This window comes from Vigna unguiculata, chromosome 3 (assembly GCF_037176805.1).
Source record: "Vigna unguiculata cultivar grain cowpea cultivar isolate G323 ecotype 2 chromosome 3, ASM3717680v1, whole genome shotgun sequence".
NCBI classification, from domain to species: Eukaryota; Viridiplantae; Streptophyta; class Magnoliopsida; order Fabales; family Fabaceae; genus Vigna; species Vigna unguiculata.
Genome location: NC_140794.1, coordinates 21,954,993 through 21,963,169, shown reverse-complemented (window position 1 = coordinate 21,963,169; position 8,177 = coordinate 21,954,993). Strand labels below are relative to the sequence as shown.

The window sequence follows — 8,177 nt, the reverse complement described above, 5'->3', positions numbered from 1 at the left end:
CACTCGTATAATGTGTATTACTACTCATCTAATCAATGTGTGTCCAGACCCGTCTAATGTGTATTGCAAGACTTACCTAATCATTAAGTGAACTAGCTTATATAATGTGTATTAATAGACTTACCTACTCATCTAAAAGACTTATCACTATGCCAAAATTGTCAATAGACAGCGTTTTTTTTGCTAATAGATAGCGTTTTTTAAGCGCTATCTATTGGAGCGGTATCTATTAATAGATAGCGTTTGTAAAAAAGCGCTATCTAATGACATCTTATAGACAACGTTTGGCTCAACAAGCGCTATCTATGTATTATTGAAAAGATAGCACTTCCTAAAGACAGTGTTGTCTATCGATGTACTTATAGATAGCACTTGGAAAAATAAGCGTAGTCTATATTTTTTATTTATTTTTCATCATTTTTTTTCAAACAAGCAATGAGTATTGGTTTGATTTTTTTTTATAATTTATTTAATTTTTTGTTCATTCTGTTTATTTTAGTATTATCATTTACGGAAAACATTTATGATAACTATAACAATCAATAAAAACTTACCCAATGTGATTTAAAAAAAAAATGCATGCATTATTTTCTAGGCAACTATTTTCTTTTATAGATAGTAAACACTTATAAAATAAAAATTAAAAATAGTAAACAAACTACTTTAAATGAACACTTATAAAAAAAAGAGTTTGGCAGCCTATATATATCAAGCTTCTAACCCAAAATGGCCCAAGTAGTCAACAAATATAAAGACACAGTCTGCTGGTACTATGAAAACTGATAATGATTCATGTATATACATACACTTGTAAGGGCTAAGTATAGCCTTTGGGATTCTAATCTTCCTAATTAGTGGTTTCCAAGGTTTGTCCATGAAATCTGCTATGCTAACTCCTTCAAAAGTGTTCTGATCTCCCTGCCAAAAAGCATTCACTCTGCCATAAGTCCCTTTGGTCTCAAACAACCATTGGTTGTGATCAAAATCTTGAGTTTGGCTCCTCAACAACATGGACTTGTTGTTCACTGAACTCAACCCATGGGACATCCTAGGACCCCACCACCCTTGTCACATGGGACGCTTTGAGGACTTCTCTTGGGAGGAAGAGATGATTGCTTGAGTCTCCACAACATTGTCTCCAACATAGGCAACAAGGCTTTTGGATGTATTACTGAAAAAGACATGAAAAAGAAAAAAAAATTAATGAGAGGGTTGGTTGAGTTGATTTATTGACTTAAGTTTATGACTAATTGGCATGAAAAAGAAAATGCATGATTACTTGAGAGACATGACTAATGCAGCCAAAGAGATACCATTGAAGTAGGAAATGTGAAAGAGAACAAAATGAAGAGAATCAAAGATGATGATGAAGTAAGTGGTCCTCATGTTATGGCAATTATTTTTGCACACAAGGTCATGACTTTTCTGTAGTGATTTTCCTCCAGTGACTATGTACACAATGTCCACAATAATCTCATATCAGTTGTTGAGGCACCACAATCCACAATCCCAACTTTTTCCCAAAACATGCTTTCCTAGCTCATGGTACCTATCAACATTTTCCCAGCCACCATCTCATGCATATCAACCATTTGCAACAGTGTACAAATTAATTATCCATGACAACACGAGAATAACTACTCCACGACCCTTGTTCCACCATATTCAAATTAATCCAACCAAGTTCTTTCAATAGTTAAAAGTTCTTTCATGTTTTTCATGTTTTATTTTTCATTTATTTTTTTCATATTTTTCATGAAAATTAGCGTAGTACTTTTTATCAGATTTTTATGGCTTATGCTAGTGGGTATACCTACTAATTGACGCACACACTATCAATTACGCTAATATCCCAAGCTTTTTAAATTTCTATTAAATTAGGTTTCTTATTACACGTATTTCCTATCCAAATTGGATAAAAGATTTTAAGCCACCAATAAAAGAGTTACTATCTATCAAATGGAAATACACCTTGAAATATATTATATTAGAACCAAAAGTCAATATCCTACAATAAGATATCACAAAAGTAACTTCCTTACAAAGAAATATATTATAACAGAATCAAAAATCAATATCCAACATACGTTAAGAAGAATAGTCTAATTCTAAAAGTTACACGTGTCTAAACAAAAACGAGAATTTTGAATATTGAAACTTAAAAAAATCAAGATTTTATAATTACAGAAAGCAAACATGTAATTAAACCACATCAACAATTTTATAATTTATGAATATCATGATTGAATGAAAATATAAACAAATTTAACCTTATCTGCTCCAATGACATAGCTATCCTTATATCGACTTGTCAACATGGCAATGACAATTTCTACAATAGTAAGATGTCTGCAAACACCCATTCTACATGAATAATAATGCATAAAAAGTAAAACACAACCATCAAAATTCCATCTTCAAGGTAAAATAACACTAACCTTCCAGTATGGGAAAATTGACAATTTGTTGCACATCTAATTGAACTTGAAACGCGTACAGTAGTCCTACCTTTGTCTCAAGGTATGAAAATTGTTTCTATGACCAACCTATCGTCCAATATGAATAAAATATGCATTATCTTGTGAGTTTAAAGTTAATAAGAATACTCTCCAGAAACAATTAAATATAAGCAAGTCGTGCAACTAATTATGAAGCTACAACCATAAAAAATAATAGCTTTCAGGTTTCATAAAATTTTCTATCTAGATTAATTGAATGGTGAAATATATGAAAATAAAAAAGAGAAAGATCAATTTAACCTTTTTTGTTCCATCAATTGCCGTACGAATTTCTTTCAGAACAAGCACCTTGAACTTTGTCATTTTCATTCAGCATTTTCTTGAAATCTTATTCAATGCTAGGACTAAAGACCAAATGACAATTTAAAACGAACCTAAGAGCTTTAGGAACAAAAATAAAACAAATGTGCGATGTAAAAAGAGAGGTAATGACATACTAAATTACATTTCAAGATCTTAATACCATTAATGGTGATAGTAAATTACAGCTTTAATACTACTGCTAGTGTTTATGCACCAATCTTATCATGTTCAACCAATCTAAATATTATAAACATGTACAAACTTTTTATATAGACAGTAAAAACATACTTCAAGATTAGGGTAAGTCACGCATTTGAGAAGCGTCTTCGAACTCGGCATGAAATTCCAATGCCATCACAATCTCCTGTATCAAATGCACATCGTTAAGTAGTAAAGAGAAAGAATAGAAAGGGTACACAAACAAGAGAAGGATTTATGCATTTCTTAAAATTGGGGAAAGAGTAGTGATCAAAGTCAGAGAGGTTGTGATGAGAAGAAATAGAAAGGAAACGGCGTAGGCGAGGAGAGAGAAGAGAAGAGAACGGTGGAATTTCTATCTATTTTTTTGTTGAAAAAAATAATGGGTTGAAAGAAGATGAGAAAATGTGCGCAACAAAAAGTTGGATGAACAGAACAAAGAGTGAAAGTGAAATAAAAGGGAAGAGGAAGGGCAACTAATCTAACCTAATGGAGTGAGAATTACTTTTGTGGAAACACAATAGAACAACCTCAACAACCAAGTGACGCTGACAACACAACACAACCTGTTAGTGTTTGCACATTTGCGCTATCAACACTAATAAATAGATCCATGAGACTCTTTTGGCCATGCTTGTCTGCATCTTCTTCGTCGTTGGTGTGTTGGAATATAGTGATGGAAGGTTTAGGTTAAGGTGGAAGGTTCAAAATAAGGGATGCTGGTAATGACGCGAACGATGCTGATAACAGGATGTGAGTAGGAGTGAGGTTGAGAATGAATTTTGTGACAGTTGAGAATGATTTTTTCATAGGAGAAGGCAATGTGTGCGTTTTAGAATTTTTTTAATTAACCATGGACAATGCTTATTTTCTAAAACGCTGTCTATGATGATACAGTACATGGCGCTTAAATATAAAAACGCTATTTACTTATCTATTCTATTTTTTTAAAATATAAATCAATCATAGATAGCATCTTTTTTATGAAGCGTTATCTATGTGTATATATTTTATAGCGCTTATTTTACAAAGCGTTGTCTTTTGATTTTATTTTTAATTTATAGCGCTTAATTAAATAAGCGCTATGTAAATACCGTTGTCTATTGCTTATTTTGGCATAGTGTATCTAATGTATTTTTCTAAATTCATATTATGAATGTATGGACAATTAGTTTAATGTTTATTGATAGACTCGTCTAATCAGTGTATGGACAGACTTGTCTAAAGAGTATTTTTAGACTCATCTAATCAATGTATGGAATGATTCATCTAATGATTTTTGCTAAATTCGTTTAATTAGGGTATGAACAAAGTTATCTAATTAGTGTTTGTTCATACTTGTCTAAAGTGTATTGTAAGACTTGTCCAATTAGTGAATGAACAGACTCGTATTGCATTAATAGACTTGTCTAATTTGTGTATAAATAGACTTATCTAATGTATATTGATAAGGTTATCTTATTAGTGTATGATGTTGGTAAACTCGTCTAATTAGTGTTTGGACAAACTCCTCTAATAAGTATTCCTAGACCCTTGTAATAAATGTATGAAATGTCTTGTTTAATGTTTTTTTTTTGCTATACATGCATATTAATTGTATGGACAAACTTTTTTAGGGTGTGTTCACTTGTGAAGATTGATTTGAGGGAGAGGGAGAGGAAGATGATGAATTTGAATGAATTAGAGGGTGAAATTTGTGTTGTTCACTTTAGGGATTTAGATGTGAAAGTGAGTGAATTTAGAAGTAAAATTTGTGAAAGTTTGTGAGTGATAATGGATGTGATAGATTAAAAATTAAGTTTAATAAAAAAAAAGATTACCAAATTGTCCTTGCTTTAAAGGTAATTTAAACTATAATTAGATGAATTAGATTTATTTTAGAAAAAATATTAAAATGAATAAATTAAAATAACATATTTTAATAAAAAAAGTTATAAAAAATTTAATAAAAAATTTAAAATTAATAATTACTTTTTAAACTTTTTTTATAACAATTTTGAAATTTTCGGTATTCATTATTTTTGTAAACATAATTTTAAAAGTCATACTTTTACATTATTATTATAATTAAACTGAAGAATAAAATAAGTTGAGGGCATAAATGTAACATGCCTTATATCCCCCTCAAATCATAACATAGGAGAGAGAGAGGAGAGGATTGGAAATTAGAGGAATCCCCCTCTTCCTTCCTCTCTCTCTCCCTCAAATCTACTGAAGTGAACAACTACATCTACAAATCATTCCTCTCACTTTTCTATGAAGAATAAATTTGTCCAAGTGAACACACCATTAATGTATATTGTTAGACTTGTTTAATTAGTGCATCATGGACTCGTTTAATGTTTTTTGTCATATTTGTTTAATCAATGAATAGAATGACTCATCTAATGTTTTTTTGCTATATTCATCTAGTAAGCATATAGAAAGACTCGTCTAATGTATATTGCTAGATTTGTCTAATAGTTTGTGTTATATTAATCTAATCAATGTATAGACAGATTGGTCTAATGTGTATTGCAAGACTCATTTAATATTTTTTGTTATGTTCGTTTAATTAATGAAAAAAATGGGTCGTCTAATAGTTTTTGTTATACTCGTCTAATTAGTATATAGAGAGACTCGTCTAATGTATATTGCTAGACTTGTCTATCTAATCAGTGTATGGAGAGAATTATTCAATGTGTATTGTTAAAGTCGTCTAATTTTTTCTATACTCGTGTGGTGTGTGTTTCTCGACTCATTTAATCAATGTATGTTTGATGTATGTTTTTAGACTCATTTAATGACAATATAAATACATTAGGAGTATATTTTAAGACAATTAGCCTTTGACGCGAATTTGAAATTCTTCCATGTCTGCAACTTTTATACATTTTGATCCTCAAATTTTAAACATGAATGAATATAGTCATTCTAACCCAATTATGTCAACTATTTTTTGTGTGTTAAACGTGTTTCATGCTAGCATTTCAGTTTTTTACAGTTTGACACATTCTTGCTTCAATATTATAATATTAAGAAGAATGATATTTTTTTATTACAAATATATTTTTTAAACCTTTGAAAATAGCTACTAAGTAAAACAAAAATCATAATATTAAGTAGTGTAACTTTTTTTTTTTGTTACAGATATATATTTTAAACCTTTCAAATGAATTATTAAATGCAATGTTTTAATTTATTATGTTATAAATATAGTTATTTAAAATCTTATGCGGAGTTTTATGTACATGTCATTAATGTTTTTTTTTATTAGATTAAATTAATTTAATTTTTACACACTAAAATGAAGAAGAATATTTAATTATAAAAATATTTGTATTATTATTTAATATAAAAATGATAAATATAATTTTTTATTGATAAACTTTTTTTAAGACAAAATTATTTCATCACTATTATTTTTATACTTTATTATCAATAAAATTATATTATTTTTTCAACATTATTATCTTAAGAAATAAAAAAATATGTATTTTTCTAAATTTAATTTTAGGGTTAAATATGTTTTTGGTCCCTTAATTTTCAGTGAAAATTGAAATTAATCTCTCTTCGAAACTTTTATCCAATTTAGTCCTTCAACTTTAGGCATGCATGAATTTAGTCATTTTAACCAAAAAATTTTAAGTTTATTTGACATTTCAAACATTTTTCATGCTATCATTTGAGTTGTTTACACCGTTTGACACATTTCTATACTGTAAACAACTCAAATGCTATTAAAAAAATCTTTGAAACATTAAATAAACTTAACAAAATTTGGTTAAAAAGACTAAATTCATGTTGGAAGTCTCACATCGACCAGAGATAAAGCCAATTCACAATATATAAGTGGGTGCAATCCTGACCTTACAAGCCGATTTTGTGGGATTGAGTTAGGCTTAAAGCCCACTTCTAACATGGTATCAGAGTCATGAATATACCTCAACGTGAGGGGGTGTGTTGGAAGTCCTACATTGACTAGAGATAAGGCCAATTCACAATATATAAGTGGGTGCAATCCTCACCTTACAAGCCGATTTTGTGCGGTTGAGTTCGACTTAAAGCCCACTTCTAACAATTCACGTATTTATAAAGTTGGAAAACTAAGTTAGGTCAAACTTTTGAAGAGTGATTAATTTCAATTTTCAGTAAAAATTAAGAGACCAAAAACATGTTTAACCCTTAATTTTAAAAATGACTAAGTAATTAGATATCACAAAAAGAAAAATAATACATAAAAAAATTAATAATTAAAATATAAGTCATTCTTTAAAATAATAAATATATTGAAAATATGTCACAAAAAACTTTTAATAATCGTTAATATTTGTGTAAGAACACACATAATTAAAAGAACTATTTATTTATTACTAAAAGGTTTCTAAGGACATAGATTAAAACAACAAATTATTTTCTTATTTTAAAAATCAACTAATTTTTAAAATAAATTTTAGTGATGATTATCATGGTTTAAGTTGATTAAGAAAAAAAAATCATATGGGAGAGAATTTTTTGTATGAGAGTATAAGGAATTTGTATTGTTAATAAATATATGTATTATGTTTTTAAAATAACATTATTTTAAGAAATAGAAATAAAATATATATTTTTTAAAATTTAATTTTATTAAAAATGATCAAGTAATTAGAAATCATAAAAGGATAAAATTAAAATGAAAAAATTATTATAGAAAATAATTAATACTTTAATATAAGTTATTCTTTAATAAATTATTAAATGACCAAATAATTAGAAATTATAAAAGGATAAAATTAAGAATGCAAAAATTAGAATAAAATAAATAAATTTGTATTTTAATTATAAGTTATTCTTTAATAATAAATATATTGAAAATACATTCAAATCTTTTTTAGTGATGATTAAAATGTGTTTAATGTGAGAACCTAGAAAATGGTGTTTTAGGAGTGGCATGTTTTAAAATAATGAGATCCTATTATTTTAATAATAAAAAAATTACGTATAAATAGAAATTTCATAAAAGGATTTCATTACTAAGAAAACATTTTATCCCTCTATAAACACCTTTATAAGAATCGTCTTCCCTCTCTCTAAGTTTTTTCACCATCCATCTACCATTTTTTTAAGATTAGAGACCGTAGGACTGCTTCATGTGTCAAGTTGCTCAAGATCAACCGGGCAATTTCTCTATTTGTG

General features: G+C 28.3%; 1 long non-coding RNA gene across 1 annotated transcript; it reads right to left on the bottom strand.

Annotated features, from left to right (window-relative positions):
* Window positions 1–674: 674 nt before the first annotated feature.
* On the bottom strand, window positions 675–3,371 carry LOC146887593 (uncharacterized). Its single transcript, XR_014993357.1, has 3 exons — window positions 3,111–3,371; window positions 2,439–2,546; window positions 675–1,171 (listed from the first exon to the last, which is right to left on the bottom strand). It is a non-coding gene; the product is annotated as an uncharacterized LOC146887593 (long non-coding RNA).
* Between the last annotated feature and the right edge of the window lie 4,806 nt (window positions 3,372–8,177).